We start from the raw sequence: 26,477 nt of genomic DNA, 5'->3' as shown, positions 1-26,477 counted from the left end.
GGGTAAATCAGGAGTCTTAGTCACTTCACATGTCCATATATCATACCAGTGTAGTGCAAAGGAGTCTTAGTCACTTCACATGTCCATATATCATACCAGTGTAGTGCAAAGGAGTCTTAGTCACTTCACATGTCCATATATCATACCAGCCCCCAAGCCTACATAATAAGCCGAGAAAGCCCCGATAGTGATTCTAACTTAACTATCTGAATGCTAAGGTAAAGAAAATAAGGGAAAGCCTATGGTATTTGACAAATATTGACTGAAACTCATTTGCTGAGTGTAAGTGTCTCTTGACCACTCCTACATTAACATGCATGATTTCATATGATTAAGTTAGACATCTTTGTTGAGAGAGCACTTGAGTCATGTTGCTAGCTACCTACTTGTTAAGGTAGTGTAATTTGTATATATATGAGTGGTTATATGTTTCTAATGTAATTGCCATACCTTGATCCCTTTATGTCATATTGTTTTACTTTATGTTCATACATTGTTGCTTTTAAAAAGAGATATAAGAGTGGATGTTGTGATTTGAAGTTAATGTGATGACTGACTGCCTTGAATAACTTAGATTCTCCTAGCTAAGCCTCATTTTTATTTTGTTGTGTTTTTGTTTCTCGAGGACATGAAAATGTTCTAAGTTGAGGGTGTTGATATGCTATAGAAATATAGCACTTTCGATGCTTGAAATATGGAAAATATGCAAGTTTCTGAGGCCTTTTTGTTAGATATGATCTATTTTGGATATGTTTTATAGGAAACCATGTATTGGATGATAAGTTCATGAAAAGGGTGAAAAAATATTTTTGCCACTTTTGGAGTGATTATGGATGTTTGGGATGTTTTTCAGCTTGATCATGATCAATGCATGTTCGAGTGTCCAGGAAGAGCTAAAAAACTGACTCCTGGCACCTACGAAGTTAACCTACGAACCGTAGGTACACAAAACGGGTACCAGAAAGTCAAAATCCCAAGATCTAACTTGAAGGAAATTATCCATCCGCAACCTGCGGTTTGCACCTGTGCCCTGTGCTAGAGCACAGGTGCCACCCGCGCCCTGCCAAACCGCAGGTGTAGAGAGCAAGTGGCTACCGACCTTGTTTTCTACAATTTCATCCGGCCTTTGTTTTTAAAGTTTTCTCTTGTACTATAAATACCCCTTATGTACATTTTAGTAGGAGTTATGCACTTTTAAGACTTAGAGACATATTTTGATTTCATGATCCATCTTTGCTCTTGGGATTCCTGTGTATTGACTTTGATTGATTATTCAATTTACGATTATGGGTTTTCATTTATCTTATCATTGTGATTTTATATTTTCTTTTCGATATGAATATTATTGATTTTTTCACATCATGAGCAGCTAAAACCCATATCTAGGGTTGTGGAAACCCTGGTAAATTGACAAAGTAGGGAAGTGTGATTGTTGATTTGAACCAATACCCATGGCATGCATTGCTTTATCTTCATTATGATTGATTTCTTAATGGGTGCACACATTAGGATCTTGCCTAGATATTGCTAGTCACTCCAAAAGAGGAGTAGACTAGGAAACTATAAAGACAATGATAATTTAGGAGTTAATTACCGATCCGTTCCGCACAATGAAATATAGTGAATGACTGTTAGCTTTTATCTAATAACTTGAGACTCAAAAGGTAATAGTTAACTGGGATCAAGATAAGGGTTAGTAACGTGACACCCTGAGACTCAAAAGGTAAAGGGTGAATCCTCCTACTCTTCCAAAAGACTGTAAGAGGTACATAACTTATCGATTTTGCATGCAAGGTATTGGGTTAGTTCAGCAATGCACGATAGCCTACAGATCTGAGATGCAAGGGGGAACACAATCCTAGTGTTCACCTACGACTGATTTTCAACCAAGATTAATATTGTTCTTTGCTTGAGACTACTACAATCAAATCCCACCATTTACTTTTCCTATTTTGCCCATAGACTTCAACCACTGAGAACTGTGAAGTCACGTGTTCCTTTGAGATTTGACCCCAAACTTAGTTGGGTTACTATATCTTGACAGTGACCGTACCACCATCTAAAAGGAGGTGTTGCTTGGATGTCATCTCAAGAGTAATGTAATTTGGGCCGAAGATAACTCTGCAGATAGTCTCTGTTGAAATATTAATTTTGACCCCTCTAACCAATGTATAATCAAGCTATATCTGCCTCTCAAATCTCACCAGGCTTAGAGCTCTGCTCATCAGAATAACTACCGTAGCTCGGTAGGATGCATAAAATTCCCGTACCATAGCCGAGCTATAAGAACCAAGTGGTATAGTCATCCACTCTAGCTGATACCTATCAAATGCCTCCCATAACTATGGTACTCGATCCAGCTCCGATAGGTCAATCTAAATATCCTTATAAATGCACTTTCCAGTCTTGTGGTGTAGTATCTCCCACATCCCTTCCACTCACCACCTTAGAAGTCCCTCCTTAGGAGGTGCATCTGAGGCATGTGCGGGTGTAGGACTCTGCCCCTGTTGAACTGATGCATTATGGAAAGGCTGCTCTGTACCCTCCTCAGACTGGGGTATCTCTGAATGCTATTCATGGGTAGTGGTACCCTCCTCAGATGAATCCTGGGACCCCTCCTCAAACTGGGGTCCTGAGCAGTAACCTGTGGAGTAGACTCAAAATATATCTCCTCCTCCTCATTATTATCATCAGGTGGAGGAGTGTGTGGTAGTGACATCCACATTGACTTTATCCATGGCTGGGCTGCAGCAGTATGAGTAACCTGGTGTGTCTGCCTCTAGTAACTCTGCGTGTCACCCTTATTGCAGAGTCTCTACGTCGCTGCCTTGGGTACTCTTCTACTTAACCACTAGGCTCAGGAGATTTTGCCTATATTGTTGAGGTATCGACCTACTTCTTCTACACAACTTTAGGTGCCATACGTACCGAAAAAACTAGTTGTTAGTTTCCAACAAAAGTGAGGGATAACAATAGTTGAAGAAAAACTAAAAATTCAAAAAGTTCAAATATTTCCTCAATTTTCACACCCCCTTAACCTATTTGAAATCCCAATAAGTCCAATGTGCACACATATGTCATAAATCACAGCTTTCAAAGCAAACAATATGCTCAACTAGTGGTGTTACTCTATTCATTCAAGTTCATCTTCCGATTGGGGCCTAACTTTAGATTTTACTTCAACACAAGGCCCTACATTATGATTTTAGGATATTTCAAGGCTCCTACATACAAGCATGATAGATTTTATATATTTTACAATAGAATACACATATCAACTTGTTTAAACAATAAATATATCAAGACATAGCCATTAGGAGGCGAGAAAGTTATCTCTTTTATGTGAACTGGAAGTAAATAATGAAGAAGTCAAGTAAAACCAAAGTTGGAACTTATTTTTAGTGTGCTGGGATAATTTGGTATCTCAAATAAGTGTCAATATAGCCTTTACTTAAGTGTGGGGTTAGTTTATGTTTTAAGAGGGAAGTTTGAATTCAAAGAGAAAAGTGAAGTTTTGAGGATTTGAATGGGTTAGAATGAGGTTAAGGTTGTTTAAATATAGGTGGGGGGCTATTTTACGTCATGTGTGTTGGTGGCTCCAAAATTTGATCTAAAAATTGGGCCCACTTTTTGACCTAGCCAGGGCTTCAACCAGTGCCTACCACCTGTGGTCAACCATGGGGCACAGGTGCTACCTGTGACCAGCAGGTGCAGGGCGCAAGTGCCGGGCCAAAAATTTTTGCCCGCTTTCTTGTAATCCGAACATGGCGTTTCAATATTTTTCCAGCTACTTATGGTCTCACAACCTATGTTTAAGGTTCAAAAGTAAAATTAGATGCCAAAGTACGTAAATTTCAATTTTTCATCCTCAAAATTTTAACTTTTCAACTTATTACTCAACTTACCGTGTGGGAATTGCAACCATGATGGGTTGGTCACACAACCCCTTACCTGGACATCGATGAGTGTAGCAATTTTTACTATATTTTGGGTAAGTTCAAGAGCTAAAATCCTATAAAAAGTAAAAACAACAAAAATGAGAACACTAAAAATAGTGGGTTGCCTCCCACTCAATGCTTGATTTAACATCGTAGTACGATGTGGGTATATTGACTACTCAGAATTTATAAAGGTACCCATAGGAGTATCCTCCAGGGTCATTAATAAAATCAATCACCGACACTACCCTCATGTCGGTTGGCTGTTTCATTGACTTTCAGATGTTGAATGTATCCTCCTCACCGTTGACTCTGAATTTTAGCTTACCTTTCTCCATCTCAACCATAGCTCTACTTGTGACCCTAAATAGTCTCCCTAATATAATGGGCATCTCAGTGTCAACCTCACAGTCCAAGATGATAAAGTCAACCGAAAATATAAAGTTATCTACCCTCATAATCACATCAAAAGAGATTTCCACAGGTTTCTTCACTGTGCATTCAGCCATTAACAACCGCATCGAAGTCAATTCTGGAGGGCTCAATCCCAATTACTTGAATACAGATAGCGGCATCAAATTAATGTTGGCCCGCAAATCATACAAGGCTCTGGCAAATCGGGATAACCCAATAGTGCATGGCATAGTGAATGCTCCGAGATCATTTTTTTCTACGCCAAAGACCTAGTCATGACTGTACTGCAGTAGTGAACACCATCAACATCCTCAATTATCTCTTATTTCTTCCTTGTGACCAATTGTTTCATGAACCTGACATATCCAGACATTTGCTCTAATGCCTCAAAAAGAGGGTATGTTCAAGTTCAATTCTTTCAGCTTCTCAATGGATCACTTGATCTCACTTTTCTTTTTTCTTCTTCAATCTCTGAGGAAAGGGTAGGGGTAGTTTCAAAATTTGTCTAATTTCTAGCTCAATGACTGGACCCTTACCTTTGTCTTCAGCAGCTTTACCTTTATCACCTGTTACCTTCTCGTACTCAACAGTAGGTGTTTCATCATCAGCATCTTCTGCAGTAGGTCATGGGGGATCCATAGTAGTGATACCACTCCTCGTGGTAATAAGAAGTACATTAACCATCATTTTTTAGATTTTGCACAGTGTTGCTCGGAAGGGTACTTGGCTTCCTCTGGTTCAGAGTTGCTGACATCTGCCCAAATTGGTGCTCCAACTGCTTGATAGCAGTGTCATGTAACTTTACCTTATGGGTCGATCCTAAAATGTCGGCCTTAATCTCCTTAAGGCAGGCCTCTTGATTTTCTTGACCCTTCACCAGCTTAGCCACCTTTTCTTCCATTCTAAATTTTGCATCTCATCTGCTAGGTGGAATGTATCTATCTCTCTTCCCTCTGTACTCGTCCTTCTTTCTCCAGCCACCCTATCGCTCTATCATATGGTCTCGATATCTTTCATAGTAGTTCCAACCTTGGTTCTATTTTTCTTGGGCTCAGAAACCCGCCAAATGATGACACAGATAATTTTATTCCTCTTTCAATTCTGACTCATAAGATTTGGAAGCTGACTCATGTGATTCTACTGCATTTACTTTTTATGGAAGTTGCTACTACAAGCTGCTTTGATAGTTTCCTTAGATCAGTTCTTAGCAATATAGTCTCTTACAATACTGTGGCATCAACTACTTTTTGGTTGTACAAGGCACCAATAGCATAAGTACAAGATCCCCTCTCAGCCTCTCAAGTTTTCCACCCTCGGTTTGTGAGCGAGATCTGATCTAATATCTCCGAAGTTGTCTCCCAGAGTAGTCTCACAAAAGCTCTTCCAGATATGGTGTCTGCCATAGCTCGGGAGCTGATGGTCAAGGCTCGATAAAATATCTCCAATAAGTTCATCCCTGACAACTGATGGTTGGGCACCATACTCAGCTTCTTCCTAAACCTGAACCATGACTTGTACATAGACTTTGACTGCAACCTCAGTTTGAGTGCTTCCTGATTCACCCCTGAATTTGTATATGCACTGTAGATCCCAATGAAATTGGAAAGGTTCAAGTTTGCATCATCTGTAGGCAGACCTGAAAACACACTCTTTAGATTTAGAAGTTGGATCATTGCGCTCGTGATGTCAAACTTGATGCCTTGGAGTAAAATAAGAGAAACTTTGCTCCAGTCTCTACCGGTTCAACTTATCCCAAGTTTTCTTCATCATTTATATATGGCTTCAAATATTGATATGTTAGGATTACTTGAACACAGGAACCTCTACCTTTATTTTGGTTTTCACCGAGTGCTGCTCGATAGTCTACTGCTTGTCTCTGCTCAGGTAGCTCTGCCTCTTGAGCTACCTACTGAACTTATTTTATATCCCTCCTCTCAGTTTTAGCTTGAGATAACATCTCACTAGTCTAGCGATCAATAATATCCTATACTCCTTCGGGAGGAGGGGGAGGAACAACATCACGAATCCCTTCAGAAAGTTTATTTCTCTTCTTCCCAGACATCCTACTAGGTATTTGTAGGATCCTTTCTGAATTCGAATTCAGTAAGAGTAAGGGATTACCTCTACTCTGTATGCTAGGCATACACTGTCATATGCCCAACTAAGAACAAAAACAAAAACTCAAAAACTGCAACAACTTCAAATCATAAGTCAACACCATGTTCCTCGGCAACGATGCCAAAATTTTGATGATGTCCAAACTACACGTCCTCTCATAAAATGATATGATCACTGTTAAAATATAGTAACCCAACAAAGTTTGAGGTTTAATCCCAAGGGAACATGTGGAATTGTGGATTTTTGTAGTTAAAGTCAGCGGGCAGAACTGGAAAAGTAAATAGAGGGATTTTGTACAGTATCTCGAGCAAGTAACTATAACAACTTTGGTTGTAATCAGTCATAGGTGAATATAAGGATTGTGTTCCCCCTAGTTTCTCAACTCCGTAGGCTTATCTTTCTTTTTTAAACCAACCCGATACTTTGCATGCAAAATCGATAAGTTATGTACCTTCTACAATCGTTTGGACGAGCAAAAGGATTCACCCTTTACCTTTTGAGTCTCAAGATGTCACCTTACTAACCTTTATCTTAATCTCAGTTAACTATTACCTTTTGAGTCTCTAGTTATTAGATAAAATCTAACCATCTTACTTAGATAGAACCTAGAAGTGTGGATTGACAGTTAAACTCCAAATTATTGTTGTCTTTATCTTTTCCCATCACTACTTCTCTTTTGGAGTAAGTAGAAATATCTAGGCAGGATCCTAACATGTGCACCCATTAAGAAAACTATTATAATAAATATAAAGCAATACATGCATGGGTATCGGTTCTGATCAACAACAACAGTTCCCCTACTTCGTCAATCCGCCAGGGTTACCACAACCTTAGCCATGGGTTTTTAGCCGCTCATGCTTGTAAAGAAATCAATAAAATTCATAATCGAAAGTATAGATGAAATCATAATGATAAGAAGTATAAAAACCCACAACCAAAACTGAATTAATCAAGTGAAGTCAATACAAGAGAATCCCAAGATCAAAATTGAATCTTGGAATCAAAATATGTTTGTGAGTATCAAAAGTGTGGAACTCCTACTTAAAATCTCATAAAAGGTATTTTTAGTACATGAGGAAACCCTAAAACCAAATCCCAAATAAAATAGGAGAAAATAGGATCGGTGGCCACACGTGTCTGTACTTGCGCCCTAACCCTGAGCGCAGGTAGGTCAGCTTAGGTACAGGGCATAGGTACCGAATGAAAAATACCTGTAAGTCAACTCTCAGGATTTTGAACTTCGGCACTTGCTTTGCCTACTTGCTGTCCACATGTTGACTTAGTAACTGTCGGGAGTCATTTTTTCAGCTCTTCTTTGATTTTTGAACATGCTTTGATCACGAATAAGCTAAAAAGTATCTCGAACATCCATAATTGCTCTAAAAAGTAGCCAGAAACACCCTTTTCACCCTTTTCATGAACTTAACATCCAAAATATAATTTCCTACAAAATATACCCAAAACGCATCATATCTAATAAATTAACCGCAAAAACTTGCATATTTTCCTCGTTTTAAGTATCACAAGTTCTATTTTTCTATAGCACATCACCTTACTTGAAAAATATGGTGTAAAGCATAGGGTGGCTACTCCTTACCATCCGCAAATGAATGGGTAGGTTGAGGTCTCCAATTATGAGATCAAGTCCATATTGGATAAGACTGTGACTGCCAATATTATTGATTGGACAAGGAAATTAGATGATTCTTTTTGGACCTACCGGACAACTTTTAAGACCCCCATAGGTGCCTCTCCATATTAGCTTGTGTACGACAACATATTTCTTAGGGTTTTCATCAGGCTAATTAACTTCTTATTTTTGTAACTTGAATCTAAGGTATATTTCTTCGCTCCTACTGGTACTCAAATGTGGTATTAGCATAATACTTGAGTTGATGCTTTAATAATATTCGATAGATGAATAAAACTTTAAAATCTCTTTAGTAGGAGCCTAGAATGAGCAAAATATTAAATTGTGCGTTGTTCTTGAATGTGAAATATGTAATCATGATCTAAAAGGAAATAAAAGTTGAAAAAGTAGATGAAAACCCATGGTTGTGTTGCAATCCCTGTGATCTTGAACTTGCTAAATGTTGTTAAGTACAAAATTGAACTTAAATATGCACAACACACTGTGTAGGGATGATGAATTTGGAAAATTTTGAATTACTCTTAGAAGAGTACCTACGAAGGTACTTACGAGCCACATAAGTACCATCGTAGGTGTCAGACCTGAAGCCCTAAAGTTTCAGGGCTTTGTCTAACAATTATGAGGGAACCTACGACCATAGTAAGTGACACTTATGGCCCGTAGGTGGGGTCGTAGGTGCTCTACTCTTATTGTTCTATTTTTTTTAAATTTGTTGTTTCCCTCGTTTATTTCAAGCACTAACAACCACTATCTCAAGTACCATGGCACCTAAGGTAGCCTAAAAGTGTGGAGTACGGTTGAGGCTTCTGGATGAGTCACTTGAGCGCAGTAGAAGAGTACCTAATTGCCCAGAACAAACATGACCCCATGGACCAGAGGCCACTCTAGAGATAGACCGAGGCTGTAACATCTTTTACTTCAGCTATATTGGGTATTCAGTCTGCCCCAATACAACTCAAGCGGGCACTTAACTTGCACCAGCAGAGTTCGAGTCCAAATGACCGCACTTAAAATAGTTCCAGGCCAAGGATGAAGAAGGCTCGGTCCTCACCACCATACAATCCTCTATCTAAAGAGGGAGAAAAGGCTGCTAAGGATGATATAGAGGATGTGGGTAAGTCTTAGTTAGCATCCAGATATGTGGTTGAGTCTGTATCCATATCTGGTTTAGTAGATGAGGAAAGCTTCGATGGCTCCTAATCTGAGGAGAGGTTAGAGGAGGCATCCAATTCGGTGAGTGAGTTAATATCAGTTGTACCTCATTCTGAGGAGGATACAACTAAGGGGCCACATAAAATTTCATTATCTTCAACTCCCGATACACAACCACCTCCGCAGGATACTCAACCTTCTAATTACCACTGGCTGATCCTGCATCTGACTCTACATAGTTTCGATTGTGCCTATAGATGAGATAAACCAGAGATGGTGTGATGATGCAACACATATATGAGAGGACAGCCTTATTTTAGAGAATGGCAGGACCAAGAGGTCCATTAAAGTATAGAGGAGTATAGACTTGACTGGGATAGCAGAACACCAGACCTACGAGCCTCTTTTGATCGATATAGGTTGGGATGGATGACCCAACCCAGGGATCTTACAAGCCAACCTGTTCCAGGAGTTTTATGCCTCCTATAAATCCATGCTATAAAGGGTTACTCCTTGGGATGGTAGGGTAGTTGAACAGCCACAGTTAGAGCATACTCTAGTCTGAGGGGTTACAGTAGATATATCTGCGGTGGCCATCCGCTGAGTACTATTTAGACCAGAGTATGTGGTCCCAAAATCTACTACAGAGTTTAAATTCCTATTGAGATTCACATAGGATAGACGCGCTATAAGAGACATTAATTTTAGATAGTATAGGCAAGATTTGGCAAGATGGATAGCTCACCGGATTTCTGATTTGGGTGATAATGTCCCCTAGATTGAGAGAAAGGGGAAAATAAAGAAAGTAGTACTGGATTTTGCAGCCAAATTTTAGTGACTCTGGTACAATTTAGGTTGAGTTCAACTGCGTTGGACAACATTCTTACATGGGATAAAGACGTATTGATTTCTAGTTTGCTTATGGGGTAGGAGATAGACTTTGTTGTACTGATCAGATTAGACATATAAGAGCGTGCTTTTGGTGAGACCACTACTCTCCCCTTCCTTTGCCTCATCCAACAACTGTATGATACAGTAGGTATGCTAGCTATTCTTGACATTGATAGAAGGATTGAGGTGATGGGCACGATGAATATTAGCTTGATTAAGGATCTAGCAAACCCGATCCTTACACAGAAAGCTTAGGCATCTAAGATAGTAATTCCAATCTATTTTGAGGGACCATCAGCTCTGATAGAGCATGTTGATAGGCCGAACATTAATATTGATATTGATATAAGTGAGCAATGAGATGTTTTTGCTGTTGTTATAGAAGGGGAGAGCCCCCCAACTATATTTACTTCAACCTCAATCTCCACTTCTAAGCTAGTTGGGGCATCCATTGCACCCCCGCCCTTCAGCCATAGTATTATTGGTGTATCGTAAGAGTTCTTATAGTGCATAGTGGATAGGCAGAATGATACCACCACCCACCTCATTGAGGTAGAGACTCATCTTTCTATATTGTATGCATAGATCTGGCCTTGGATTCAGACGACTTTAGAAAATGCTGAGGCTTGAATGAGGGCGGAGATAAGAGCTGAGATAATGGAGTTTATTAGGGAGTTGCATGCCCAAATTTATGGTTTTAAGGGGTGGGTGTCTGTACAATCTAGTGATGTATAGGCTCCGATTATTTTTGGATTCGGGAGAAGAAGGCCACGTTAAGTGCTGAGGTATGCTTTTATTGAGAGCCAAGTTTTGGTCATTCCCCAGTCATCCCCTCATTTATACACTCAATAGCTTTATGTCAATCGATGTAGTTTAATTTGCTAAGGAGGATTCAATCCTGGTGGTTGGGACCTAAAGAGATAGAGATACAGAGCTGCAGGACCCAACTATACTATATGATCAGGCCCTGAAAAGGGCCACCCATGAGTTTGCAGTGTCTACAGTATTTGATGAGTGGAGACATCATGAGATAGCAATGGGTGCATCCTTTATTAGTGCACTACCACCACCACAACCTCCACCAATTGATATACCTCCTATATTTGCACCACCTCCTACCCTAAAGTGAGCGAGCCTTAGACGGATGCCTATCCCAATTATGTCTTCATTACCTTTCTTTATATTGTAGTTATGCACTGGGTACAATGTATAGTCTTTAAGTTGGGGTTACGGGTGGACCACAGTCGAGGGTTTTCTTGCCATGTTTCTTTTCTCGTCTGCTGCACTATCATAGTAGAACTGATATGTTTAGGTTGTTTTGTGTTTGTGTCGTACATGTGTTATGTTTTTTTTTGTATTTAGGTAGGAGAAAAATAAGTGACCTAAGGGCAGTTGATATATTTTGATGTTGTCCAAAAAGTTTATTTTGAACTGCGTGGTGTGTTTATATTTGTAACCATTGTGAATTTTGTTATGGCATTAGGATTGGGGATAAAATATTCATATCTTATATTTGCATGAACTGGATAGGTAGTAGTTGGTAGCATAACTGTGTACTACGTGTGTGAGAGATTGCTTACCTTATTCCCTTTATGCATTTAATTCAGAACTTGTTCGGTTAGTTTTGCCTAGGTTGTAGGATAGTCGGTTAGGAAAGTATCATAGTCCGTTCTTGATTTATTCCACTCTTAGCCTAAATGACCTTAAGAATGAAAATAAATAACCCCCAATCCCGATTTTAAGCCTACATAGACTATTTTCTTGGTTTCACCTTTCATCTTCCCTGCTAGTTACAATGAATCATTTTTGGCCCCGGTCTCTTCTTAGACATTATGCACCTTAACTCAGGTAAATTGCCTAAGTTGAGGATGGATATCATAAGGGTGAATAATTAGAATTGGGTATGAAGAAGGTTTTGAATAAAAGAAAAGGAGAGTAAGGTTGGGTGAGCAAAATAAAAAAAAAAAATGAGAGAAAAACAAAATGAAATAAAAAATAAAAAAGAAAAGAAAAATAAAGAACAAAAGAAACTGCACCCAACCTGAATAAGCAATAAAAAGACAAAGAGAAAAATAAGGGAGGAATCAAAGAAAAATGGTTGAGAAGTGGGCCCCAAAATGTAATTGTAGTGACAAGGAGTATTAGACACTAAAGTTCTAAATGTACCATACCAGCCCCCAAGCCTACGTTATAAGCCGAACAAAGTCCTATAGTGATCTTAGTTTGAAAATCTGAAAAACTATGGTAAATAATATAAGGGCAAGCATATGGTATTCTATACAAATTGATTGGAACTTCTTTTGTGAGTGTCTTGTTACTGTCCCCACATTGACATGTGTAGTTATACTGTGAGAGTAGGAATTCTTTGTCGTGAGTGTACAAGGGTTGTATTGCTAGCTGCTTGTCTATTTGGATAGTGTAATTTATATATATGCTTGATTATTTGTTGCTAATGTAATGCCATAGCTTGATTTTGTTGTGTTGTATTACTGGGTTACATAGATCCACACAATTGATTTTGAAAAGTGAAAAATAGGAGGGGTAAAAAGTTTTAAGTTGAAATCGAGTTGACTGCCGTAGGTATCTTAGATTTTTCTTGGTTAAGCATCGTCGTGTTGTTTTGTTATATTTTGGCTATTTGAAGACATACAAACATTCTAAGTTAAGAGTGTTGATGTGACATGATTTCATGACACTTTTGATGCTTAAAACAGGAAAATATGCAAGCACTTAGGTTTGTTTTAGTAGATATGATATGTTTTTTTGTCCATGTAGCAGGAAATTAGGTATTGGAGCTCAAACGGAGAAAAAAATTCAAGTTGTGCAGGAAAACCAACCTACAACCCTACTTATGTGGCGTAGGTACTACCTACGACCATCGTAAGTTGCCTCGTTGGTCTCAGATATTGAAAGTTCAGAGACCCTGAAAGTTGAGTTGTTGTATGATTTTGACGGAGGACTACTTATAGGGCTTAAGTGCCACTTATGCCATCGTAAGTACCATCATGGGTACAAGTACCGAGGCATGCTACAATTCTGAGAGTTTAGGTCACTTACGACACCCACCTATGAGGTATAAGTACCACTTACGGCCCGTAAGTAACCACCGACTCAATATTTCCTGTTTGAATTGGTTAAGATTTTTAGGGTTTCTATGTAATCTATAAATATTCTTTTGACATTTTTGTATTAGTTTACGCACTTTATACATTCACAGACATATATTGATTCCAAGATTCGACTTTTTGATCTTGGAATCTGCTGTTCTTGATTTCTTGGTTGATTATTAATTTAGAATTTGTTTTTTTTTCTTCAATTATTGTGAGATTATTTTTATGCTTTCATTATTGAATTTCATGGATCTTCTTACAACTATGCGTGACTGAATCACTTAACTAGGGTTGTGGGAACCCTAGATGAATAACGAAAGAGAGGAAATGTGAGGTCTTTCTAAATCAGTGTAGGTGTATGTATTGTGATCTTGTTCGGTTTGTATGCTTTCTGAACTACTGTAGAAGTTAAAGACTTGCCTGTATTTGAGATCATCTTCATAAAAGAGGTCAAGATTGGGAAAAGAAGATTATGATAGTAATTCAAGGCTACCAACCCTCGTCTAATCAACTTGACACCCAAAAGAAGATAGTTGGACTGAGATTAAAGACAATGGTCAGTAGGCTACACTTTGAGACTCACAAGGTGAAGAGTGAAATTTACCAAGGCGTTCACAAGATGGCTGGTGATGCCTACCTTGTCAGATTCTCCATGCATTGCATTGAGTAGTTGGATTGAGAAGATAAGTTTACAGAGTTAGGAAGCCAGTGGGGTCACAATCCTAGTATTCTTCTTAGATTGATTTCAACTAAAGCGATCAAGACTTGTTGCTACTTTACTATTTTCACAACAAATCCCTCCTCCCATTTACTTTTTCGGCATTTTTCTGGCTACTTCAATAGATTCAGGAGAGATATTCGAATTTTTTCCTGTGAGTTTGACCCCAACCTTTGTTGGGTTACTATATTTGACTTCGACCTCATTATACTTATGGGAGGTGTAGTTTCGGGCGACATCATGTTACAAGCATGAAAAAATACATAAAAAGGACAATAGTTAGCACAAATTTTTAAAAACAAATCTAACATCAAATTATTTATCTTCATTTACTCCCAATCCATCAATAAAGGGATCGGGAAAAAAAATAAAATTAGACCAAAAAGTAACATATAAGAGTATAAAAAAAATATCAAACTACACTAATAAGCACAAAGAATTAGCAATCGATATTATATTTAGACACTAAAATACAGAGATACTATTTAATCAGAACTCAATTTATATTCTTTCTAATTAGACAACCATTTTATATTTAGACACTAAATCTAGAGATAGTATTTAATTAGAACTTTGTTTATATTCTTTCTACAAAAAATAAAGAATTCAATGTTATTAGACAAAAAAAATACCGTTAGAAAAGACTTTCAAACTTTCGTACCTCTATACAATTTATATACAAATTTACTATTTAAGTTGAAGGTTCTTGTAATTGATATTTTAATTAGTACTATATTATTTTAAAGTTCTATTTGTATTTGCAGAAAGAAAATAAAAGGAGCATGATTGTTTTCAAATTTTACCTTTCATAAACAAAGATTTTAAAGAAACCTCTTTTCATATATTTTAGGAGTACTTTAACCCAAACATGAAAAGATTTAGTAAATGCAATTTTAGTTAATTTCAAAGTCAAAAGTATTAAAATTTCTTATATTCTTATATTTTCCAAATATGAAAAAGATTTAATATCAATAATTTTATTTAATTTCAAATTGAAAAGACGCTTTTGTTTATTGCAGAAACTTTTAATGAATGTCAAAATGTTCGAATCATTTTTCTAAGAGTTTTCATACTTTTAATATATTAGAGATAGAGATATTGTAGATGTAGATGTAGATTATAGATTAACGAAGATATTCAATATACATATTTCAAGATTATTTACGTATGAAATAAAAATAGCTTTAGTAATTTCTTAGCTATGAAAGGCATAAATGTGTAGGGAACCTGAAAAGAAAAACTTCCCATATCAAGTAAAGAAAAGCCTAAAGAAGCCTAAATCTAATTATAGAAAAGTTAATTATACATATATGGTAGTATTGATTATCTTTAATCTTTTTTTAATAATCTATAATATATTAATCTATATAGCTATATAATATATTAAATGTGTGAAGACCCTTACAAAAGTGATTTGATTTTTTTGCTCTTCATTAAAAGACTCCGCAATAGACAAAATCGTCTTTTCCCTTCTTTCTTCAATTATTATTATATTATTATTTTTATAATATTAAATATTTACTATATTAAATATATTTAAAAAGAAAAATGGGAAGAGTCCTAACATATGTTTGAACTAAATTCCAATAGGAGTAGATTAAAGATACGAAGAATCCAAACTAGGTTAAACTCTAATTAGTTGCAGCACAGTTTGACTAAAACTCTATAATTTTTTTTATATTTATGTAAAACACGTGTCTTCTCTTAATTCTGAGTTCTCGCGTAGATTATGTTCATTTTGTTATTGGTATTTCCAATATGCTACTGCTTCTATTTCTTCATACTGCAACTTATGATTTTGAATGTTAAAAGTGTTTATACTTTAAGTTGATTGAACTTTGTGAATTTCTCTACCAAATTAGTTCGAGTTATTGAATGAATTGAGTGTTGATGCTTTGATTTTGTGAAATTTCTCTAATGAACTACAATTTTTTTATTTTCTGCGATGTTCCTATTTAAATTACTAGTGGTTGTGCGAGTTCTTCTACTAAATTTTGAGCATATTACAGGAGCAAAAAGTATCTATTTCGTGGTGAATTTGGTTGCACACTTATACATGAGATTTTTGTTGAGATAGCAAAAACAAGAAGGACCATGCTGCTTAAAGCTATGATGGTACATTGATATGCTTTGCTTAGATAATACTTTCTGTAACTTTTGTACAACTTCGGAGTGAGTTTGGAGTGAGATCTGCAAGTTTAATACATAGTTGATCATTCTTCACATCCTCACACCTGACTGGGTCGGTAAGCTTTATATGTCAATTTAGTTCAAGCATATGTGCATGTTAAAGATGTGGTTCTAGCTCACATACTTCTTTATGAAACCCCTTCAACATCTGGTCATTACCTCTATACGGAGAGTGTACTTCACCGTGGTGACGTTTTTGAAATTCTTGCCAAATTCTTTCTGGAATATCCCATCCTCACCAAGTAAGTCAATTCTCAAATCTATCGACATAATCATGCCATATGTGAAGTATGCAATCATGAATTATTATAATTATACTATTTATTACCGTAAAGAAGAATTAAATTTGTGGAGGAACAACAAATTGGATAAGAGAACAATGATCATGGAAAAGCTTGAAAAAGGTTTCTAATGATAAGGTACGATAATATTGTTCCATGATTTGGACTCCACTTCCGCTATTTCTTTTGTCGACCTATTTAATATGTTTTTCCTTGAGACGATGGTCTATTAAAAATGACCTCTCTGCCTACTAAGAAAAGAGTAAGATATGTGTACTCTCTATCCTCTTCATACTCCACTTTCAGGGTTACAATAGATACGTTATTTTTATTTCTGATGCAATTTCCATTCAAAAGGCCATGTGTTTAAGGATTTTATTTTGTACTCAAAGACATAATCAAAGCCTTCTAGAAAGTATATTATTTGCATCCGATGTTCTTTAGTTTGTCCATTAAACAGTTCTCTTGTGATTAATTTTTAATATTGTAAGGTATTGTATCACATGAATGCTCGTGGTCCTAAATATTAAGATTTCGATCCAATGTCTCTATAGGTTTTAAAGACATTTACAAAGATAGCATAATATATTTGTCACTGATAAATGCCTCTTAAAAACATATTTAGCAGCAACTAAGCTATTGTTGGCCGCTAGAGATTATTTTTAATGTAGTGATATGATAGAATATGCTTTCTATGATAGGATTAGAATCAAAACATGAAATGCATATTGAAATGCGTATAGATGAAACTTAAGCTCAATATTTATACATGAGGCAGGTTTAGACAATAGCTTAGGATTAGAGAAATAATGTAAGCTAGATAATTGAAAATATTAACTTGGATGAGTTAGTAACACACATGATGTAAGCAGAGTCACTAAACTTGGTGTTGGCATCTCATGCGACAAATCAACTCTCGTTATATTCCTCATAGCCTATGCCTATTTAAGAGATGCCAAAATTGAATAATATATTCAATGAAATTTCATAAAGTAGGATCTAGGGAAGGTAAACTGTTTGTATTAGATTTCAATCGTTAAACTTTGTGATTCTCTAAGTATATACATTCCTCATTCTATGTAAGGCAACAATTAAGTTGTGATGTGATTTCTCAAACAATTTTTGAAAGTAGTTATGAAGAAGGTTCAAAGATATTTGAACTTCAAAGGAAACAAGCTCAACATCTTGTCGAAACTCTACAATCAGCTCACACTTTGAGATGGAGATAAATTAATTTTCTCAAGAATTGAAGAACTGTAGCCCAAGTACAGACTATTTTTTCTAGAATGCACATTACTTCCCTTAAATATTTATCTAATACCTGTTGGTTTACTTTTTTATATAATACTAATTCAACATTTTTTTCCCACAGAGAGGAACAGAAGAATGAAGGAAATAAAAAGAACAATAACATTAGAATGAGCAAGTCATTGGAGAACGCAAGTAATTCACAAAAACTACATCAGTGTTGCTCCTATGGACTCTGTTGTAGTTGAGCAGATATCAAGATTTGCAAGCAAGGGCCAACAACGAAGTCTTGTAAGTGTTGAAAGTTGAAAATTAGATTTTGATGAATTAAATCGTCTAAAAGTTGTAAGTATTTTTTTTAAACTCCAGGAAAAATTCACAACCTCACAAACCACACCAGAGATATAAACGGCATTTCAAGGAAAATCCACAATTTTACAAACTAAATCGAAGATGTAAATCGAATTTAGTTTGGCTTACATAAAATTCTAAAATCTAACCTAATACATAAAATTAACATAAAGAAGCCAATGCGTTTCCATGAAAAAAGAAAAATTTATGCAAACAATTAAACATCAATGGAAATTTTAATGAGAAAGGTCTTAATTATTTCAAGAGGTAATTATATAATATAATGTTTGCTAACTATTTTTTTGATTTGTACCTGTGAATGACTTTAGGATTTAATTATCAAAATTTAATGGAATATTAGGGGAATAACTAAGTATCTATTTATATATAACTATTAAGAAATAAATTAATTTATGATTTTTTATGTGAAATTTAGTTTTATAAGGGAAAAAAAATAACAATATTTTGTTGAGGACCAATATTTTTTTGTTTACACTTATTCTAACAAATGAGAAGTCTTAATTTTGTTTTATACGTAAGTTATTTCACCTCGAAATAAAAATTCTTTTTTAATTATGTTTAGAAACGAATTATCAAAAAAATAAAAAATAAAATGTGAATTTATCGGCGCATTATTCATGATGCTCGGGCTAAATTAATTATTTCTGTTGTGTTGATCATCCATAAAATTCTTAATAACGAATTATCAAACAAGTACTTGATTTCGCAAAATAGCTATCATTGTGTACTTCAACCCATGACAAATATACAAGTTAATCAGACCTATCAATAAATAAATGAGATTTAGGACAACTGGACAAGAACAAAGATGGGGTGAAAGAAAGATTGTGAAGGTTGTCGTGAGCGAAGTGAGAAAAAAAGGGCCTAAGAGAAAGAATAATGTGTCTCTTTTGTCGAGTTAGAAGGAGATTACTGAGCAAAGTTGGTTGATTTATTAAAACTTTTCTTACATAAATTAAATTAAGTAAAAAAAATATTATTAATATTTAGTCTTTTAAAGTTATTTTATACTACTAATATTATTTATATCATTTAAATAGATATATCATTTATTTTATTATTTTTTGGAGTAATTCATTTACTTTAATGTAAATTGCTACCTTTTAACTATTAGCTTTTTATATATAATTTTAGTAATTAGCACGAAATACACGTGCAACGCACGTATCTTAAACTAGTTATGTACAAATCCCAAATAAAGAAAAACCTAAGAATCCTAAGCCTAATAAAAAGTAAAAGTAAAACCTAAAGAATCCTTAATCTAATTATAGAAAAGTTAACTATACACACAATAATATTGATTTTCTTTTAAAAAATAATTATTACTTATTGTGTTAAGGGAGTTGGAGCACTTCGGGGAGTATCGCGATTTCGGCTTTTGTTGGCGTTTCAAGGTAGAGGAGGTTAGCGAGGCTATTCGCAAGATGCAAAGAGGCAGGGCGATGGGGCCCGACAACATTTCGGTAGATTTTTGGAAGTTTTTTTGCGGGGCAGGGTTGAGGTGGCTGACCAACTTATTTAACATCATTTTTAAGTCTGCTAAGATGCCTGAGGCGTGGAGATGGAGCACGATGATCCCTTTGTATAAGAACAAGGGTGAAATCTAGAGTTGCAATAATTATCGGGGTATTAAGTTGTTGTGTCACACTATGAAAATTTAGGAGAGGATGGTGGAACGGAGGTTAAGAAAGATTGTGTCTATTTCAGAAAATCAATTTGGTTTTATGCTTGGTCTTTCCACGACTGAGGCAATTCACCTAGTGCGAAGACTGGTAGAGCAGTATAGAGAGAGGAAGATGGATCTTCACTTGGTGTTTATTGACTTGGAAAAGACGTATGACAAGGTCCCTAGGGAGGTTCTGTGGAGATGCTTGGAGGCGAGAGGGGTCCCTGTGGCATACATCAGAGCGATTAAGAACATGTAGAGGGGGAGAAGACTCGGGTAAGGACAGTGGGAGGAGATTCCGAGTATTTTTTGGTCTTGACTGGGTTGCACTAGGGATTAACTTTTAGTCCGTTTCTTTTTGTCGTGGTGATGGATGTGTCGACGAGGAGTATACAAGGTGAGGTACCTTGATGTATGCTTTTTATCGATTATGTAGTTTTGATTGATGAGTCGCGACAAGGTATTAATGATAAGCTAGAGGTTTGGTGACAAACCCTGGAGTCTAAAGGTTTTCGGTTGAGTAGGATTAAGACGAAGTACTTGGAGTACAAGTTTAGTGACTCAAGACAAGAGGAGGGGGTGGTAGTGAAGTTGAATTCCCAATCGGTTTACAAGAGGGATAGTTTTAAGTATCTTGGGTCTATGATTCAGGGGAATGGAGAGATAAATGAGGATGTCTCTCACCATATTGAGACAGGTTGGATGAAATGGAGGCTCGTTTTGGGAATTTTATGCTATAAGAAGGTGCCCTCAAGCTGAAAGACAGATTCTATAGAGTTGCAGTCCGACAGGCTATGTTATATGGAGCAGAGTGTTGGCCGATTAAGAATTCTCATATTCAAAAGTTAAAGGACGCAGAAATGAGGATGTTGCGTTGTACGTATAGTTTTACAAGGGTTGATAGGGTTAGGAATGAGAGTATTCGGGAGAAGGTAGGAGTGGTGTCGGTGGAGGATAAGTGGTGTCGGTGGAGGATAAATTATGGAAAGTTAAGTCGAGATGGTTTGGCCATGTGATGAGCAGAGGCACGGATGCCTCGGTTCGTAGGTGTGAGAGGTTGGCCTTGGACGGTTTCAAGCGGGGTAGGGGCAGACCGAATAAATACTGGAGAAAAGTGATTAAACGTGACATGGAACAGTTATAGCTGACTGAGGACACGATCCAGGATAGAAAGGTATGGAGGAAAAATATTAGGATAGAGGGCTAAGGTATGTGGTTGAGTCGTGGGCAGTAGGTAGGAGGACTTTGGTGTCCTTGTTTGGCAGTGTTCAATATATTTGGTGGATGTCATACCTATGTTATTTTATCATGTTCCATGCATTTTTTTTCTATATATACTGTCCTTTGTCTTGAGCCGGGGGTCTGTCGGAAACAGCCTCTCTACTTCTTTAGAGGTAGTGGTATGGACTGAGTACACTCTACCCTCCCCAGACCCCACAATGTGGGAATATACTGGGTTTGTTGTTGTTGTTGTACTTATTATATATAAATCCTAGATAAAGAAAAACCTAAGAATCCTAAACCTAATAAAAAATTCATACACAATATTTGATTTTTCAACAAAAAAAACACACCTTTAGGAACCAAATTCTTATATTTGGTATGAATTTTATATTTGATTTTTACATAATATAATTAGGATTTTATATAATATTTTCAATATTAAATATCATAAAAATAATAGAAAAAAAGGTGAAAAGATGATTTTGGCTAAAACGAAAACTTTTAATGAAGGACAAAAAGTTCAAATAACATTTCTAAGGCCCTTCACACTTTTAAATATAAGAGATAAGAGATTAGAAATTAAAGTTAGAGATTAGAGAGAGAGAGATATGAACTAGGGAACTTGACCGCGATTCACGCGATTACCAACTATTTTATTTCATAATGTACATTATATTTATGTAAATAATTAAAGATCTATGGAGATCAAAGATCTTGTCAAGCTTGGTGACAGTGAAAGTCTCCAACTTTAAATAATTAAGCAAGTTTTATGATGCATATATATACATCTTCCAAATCTCTCATGGCCCTGGTCGTATACAAAGTTACACCACATCTTCATGATCCACTATGAACTATTACAATGGATAAATGGCTTGTTACATAATTAGTTAAATTACATTAACAATGTATAAATTATATTATTAGTGTACGTATACATATGATAATTTTTCATCTTTTATAACCACTTGAAATAAAGCAAAAACTAAAACTTAAAAAAAGTATATACCCTTAATTTGTTATTCCGACTCATTGAGATCATTTATCTATTAAATTAAACGAATGTATATGTATTTATATTACTCCGACTCATTGAGACCCTTTCTCTATTAAAAGTAAATGAGAAGATGCAATTATAAGTGACAAACAACTTTGTTAATTAAGTAGGAGTCCTTCAATTTTTAAAATTGGGTAAGAGTGACAAATTCGTTCAGTTTTTTATTTTTATACTTTTGCCTCAACAACTATAAAAATTAACTCAATCATTATAGATGTTGTTTCAACAACGATAGAAATTGTCCCAACAACAATTCATTTGTCCAACAACTTGGCACAGTTGTCGAACAACTTATATAGTTGTTGGGACTACTAATGCTTTAGGAAGAGTATTTGATAAAATAGAAGCTCCTTTAAAAATATTAAAACGGTTGCAGCTGCTGAGGGTGGAACCTGTGTGCAAAGAAACCGTCTTTAGCTTTTATTAAACACCTACCACCGCTAAGCTACATCCCTCAATTGTTTTAAAGTTGTTCAAAACTTTATATTTAACCAATAGAATAACATTTATCTATATGTACGGTATAATTTTCCTACGAAGGTTGTTCACCTGACCAACCTTGGTACAAGGTGGCTCCGCCCTTAGTGTACACTTATTTGAAGGACTTAACTCACTAATATTGTGGGATCCACTCGTTTTCTTTAAGTAATTAGAGACTTAAGCGACATTCTCACCTATTTTCCAAATAATCGAATCTATATGTATTTATCTGTATGAAAGCTAGATATATATAGTGCCAACCAAACAAAAAGAAAAAAAGAATTGAAATATAAGCTTCAAGGTACAAAAAAAATATTAATAAAAGGTACATCAAAATTAAAATTGAATGTCAATCAAACATGTTCAAATTGACCATGAGCTTTTTCTCTCGCTGGACTACCTTAATGACCGTTGATTTGCTCTCCCACTTCATTTTTCTCTCTGTTGCGAAGTTAGTGATGTTATATGAAATGAAAATCAAATACCACATAATATCATACGTAATTTCATCAGCGGATTGGATACTACATTTATATAAAAGATACTTAAAAAGTTGAAACAACAATTAGATGAAAGATCGAATTGACACTTGGAATTAGCCATGCTGCTAATTGTCAAATTATTCAAAAACTTGTTCAACAATAAAAACAAAAAAAAATCATATCCTTAAACAATAATTAGAACCCACTATTTATATGAGCTAATAGGAAAAACCTTATACTGGAGATGACAACGATCAAACGCTTCTTCTTGTAGAAGATGATAGCGGCTTGTTCTTGTGGAAGAACCTTAAGTTATATAGTAATGAGGTTTGACAACGATCAAACGCTTCTTCTTGTAGAAGATGATAGCGGCTTGTTCTTGTGGAGGAACCTTAAGTTATATAGTAATGAGGTTTTTCCTCTTACTGAGATACACCCATGCATATTGCTTGTTCAATTTTTTGATTGTTAGCTGATTACAGATCAAATGTGAATTAGAAAATAGGATGAAGAATGGGAAGTGTGCATGTTACCAAAATTATCAATTATTGCAGCTGTGTCAAATTTCAACAGTCAAAATGTAAATAAGATCATTTGTCATAGCTATAATTGCTCCACTATGTTATGCATGCATATGTTATAACTGTTACAATATGCCTTTTCAGTTGAAGACAATAGTTATTTATTTAATATGAAAAATGATGAATAAAGAATAAATGATGCAAAGAATTGAGAATGTGATTTTTGAGTTTTCTCAAATATTTTTCAGTTTTTTTTTTTTTTTTTTTTGCATATTTAATATGATTAAGAGAGTTTAAGGAGTGATTTTTAAATTTTCTTTTTTTACGTAGCAAATAAAAGACCTCTTAAATTATCAAGCAAACACTTAAGATTTTTTTTGATCATTACATAAATTCTCCAATAAACTCAAACAACAAAATCATGTTCCTAGCAGTACTACATTCAGTTTACATGCAACGCTTCTACAAATCCACCATGTCAAACTGCGAAATTCAGGAGAGTTAAGTCATCCAAGCATAAATTAACGTCTCCCTCACTACTAAAAATTGCCTCTATTGTAACGAACCTTTTGACAACGGTTACTATTATTAATCATTGCAATAGGAATAACATCCCTTACATGAAGTGTTGTCATACAGCCACCTATGACAACACTTAAATTTAAAAAAAAACTATTGCATCGACTTAAATTATTTCCCTCCCCAATTTTTCACCAAGTGCGCCACAATTCAATGAAATATATATCAAAAATTAAAGAAAATTAAATAAATGGTACTGATCGACTTTGGGTTCTCGACAAAACTTGGGTTAACAAAGAAAAGTTTCAACCGACTGCTTCAAATTGGACACTATGGATCTCCAATCTTCAAATCAGTGGTCCAAATTTTAAAATCAGTGCTTTGAATCTTCAAATTAGTGCTCTAGTGCATTTGAAAATTAACAAAAATTTCACACCAGTGCCAACTGCATCTCAAATCGGTGATCCGATCGACTGCTCCGACTATCCGCTCCGACCACCATTGATTCGATCGTCTACTGCTCTGACTACGACTGCTCCGACCGCTTTCGATTGAACCCTAGCCTTCTATTGAAATAGGTATTCATGCTTCTTGCACCTTCTTTGATTTGCGGAAATACTTGCAAAATGCCATAAGATTTCAGTGCTCTAATTTCAAGCTTCTAGCAGTATTTTTGTGCTTATGGCAAAGACTAAGTTAGAAGCCTAGCTGAGAATTCCTTTTGTAACAGTATTAGGCATGAAAATATCATAATTCGAAGGCTGGTATTAATTTGGATCTCTTTTGTTCTTTACGGTTGGTTCTTTGCAACATTGTTTGGAGAATAAGTGAAGGAAGTTTCTTCCCTAATGCAAGTGGTTGATATATGGTAATTCTTGGAGGTGCGTTTGGTAGGTAATCCATGGACTAGTACTAACACTATAATAGTTCAGGGAGTAATAGATTTAGTAGAGATACAGTTTCGTAACTTGTATAATTAGGTGTTGCGATATTTACTCACCCGGCCACTAGAATATTGAGCATGACTGTAGCTCCAACTGCTATGCCTGCAAACTCTCCCACCTGTTGAAAGAACTAACAATTATTATGTATTTATTGAATGTAAAGTATAAAAACAAATATTTCATGTCATCTTCCTAAATATAGTGCTTTGCGAACATAGAAGGAAGTAATTTTACAGCTGTCCTGATCATGAAAAAAAATCGATCGTAGGTATCTACTTTCTTCATATTACCAATTGTATTTATAAATGTCTAAATTGAACTCCAAAGGAGGTAAAAGATCCTTCTGTTTACGATCGTGTAATTGAGTCAATATCAATGATAAGATACACTTTATAGGTACAACGTAAACTATAACCACCTTAATGTACATTCTAGATTAATATTAATAGTCTAATGTACAGAATTGACTGAATCCAACCCATTTCTCTTTTTCCCCTCAAGACATGGTTGATTTAGTTATCTATCTATTCGTTAGTAATGGTTTTGGTGAAATCACTTCATCTTCTATAGCTTATGTTAAGGTGCCTGATATTTGACCCTTTTGGATGGTGATACTTTTTGAATCATGGGTTTCCAAGATGTTATTGAGCTTTCCTTCTTATTTCTACTATAAGTCTGCACATCTTTTTGGTTCTTGACCTAGAGTTGAAGACTAGAAGGTGTTTTTTCAGATCCTTGTACTGTCATAAAGAATGAGTAAACCATCAACAATAATTTTAAGAACTTGTGTGATCATCTATTGGATAAATGGTCTTCATTTGCATAACTTCCCTTTTATGATCTGCACTTCTTAATATTTGGTGCTGGTGTTTTTCTCAATCCATCAGTTTGATACTCACTTCAGCATGAAAATTTTTATCTTATTTCAGAAAGAATATGAAGGAATTTAAGAACTCATGTGCACGTTCATTTGGTCACCTTCGGGCTGTAGCCTTTCCAGCAAAGGTTTTTAGAATTCAGGAGTTGTTACTCCTTAAAACAAAATATAATGCTCTGGTTCTCTATGCAGCTATATGCATGGAATCAAACGTTTTTAATTCAGGCGACATCCAAACAATTCGTAATAGAAAGGAAAAAGAAATAACAAAATATTTATTTCAATTTACATGAAGCAGAACAATTTATAGCAGATGTACACAAGAAAAGATAGAGCAGATAGCAAAAACGAAGTGGCAGAACATACTGATGATCCTTATTGTAGCATAACTTATCTGCTTAACTTTGTAAGCTGTCTTGTGTCGAAATCCTTCTATTCCTTTTGTGCTATGTTTCCCCTATCATGGGTTCATCAGCAGAGGTAGTTAAAGAGAGATATTAGCAACGCGATGCTTGCATGCAACACATTAGAACAATGCATATGATCCCAAAACTAGCTCTTCCACCTTCTCATATTGCCCAATACAGGTCTTCCCCCATCGATTTCCTATCAAGTACTGTGACA

At 35.6% G+C, this 26,477-nt stretch overlaps 2 long non-coding RNA genes across 7 annotated transcripts in view; one reads left to right on the top strand and one right to left on the bottom strand.

The window, feature by feature from the left end:
- The first annotated feature begins 24,022 nt into the window (after positions 1-24,022).
- LOC107871319 overlaps positions 24,023-26,477 on the top strand; it is a 7,700-nt gene continuing 5,245 nt past the window's right edge. The window contains exon 1 of one of the 6 annotated variants that reach the window (XR_007047983.1): positions 24,023-24,610. This is a non-coding gene — a long non-coding RNA (uncharacterized LOC107871319). The remainder of the gene's footprint in view (positions 24,611-26,477) is intronic. The other 5 variants (XR_007047982.1, XR_007047985.1, XR_007047981.1 and 2 more) reach the window with 5 other exon arrangements.
- On the bottom strand, positions 24,087-26,061 carry LOC124889248. Its single transcript, XR_007047987.1, has 2 exons — positions 25,033-26,061; positions 24,087-24,650 (listed from the first exon to the last, which is right to left on the bottom strand). It is a non-coding gene; the product is annotated as an uncharacterized LOC124889248 (long non-coding RNA).

This window comes from Capsicum annuum, chromosome 12, assembly GCF_002878395.1.
Source record: "Capsicum annuum cultivar UCD-10X-F1 chromosome 12, UCD10Xv1.1, whole genome shotgun sequence".
Taxonomy (NCBI): Eukaryota; Viridiplantae; Streptophyta; class Magnoliopsida; order Solanales; family Solanaceae; genus Capsicum; species Capsicum annuum.
This window is presented reverse-complemented; position numbering and strand designations above follow the sequence as displayed.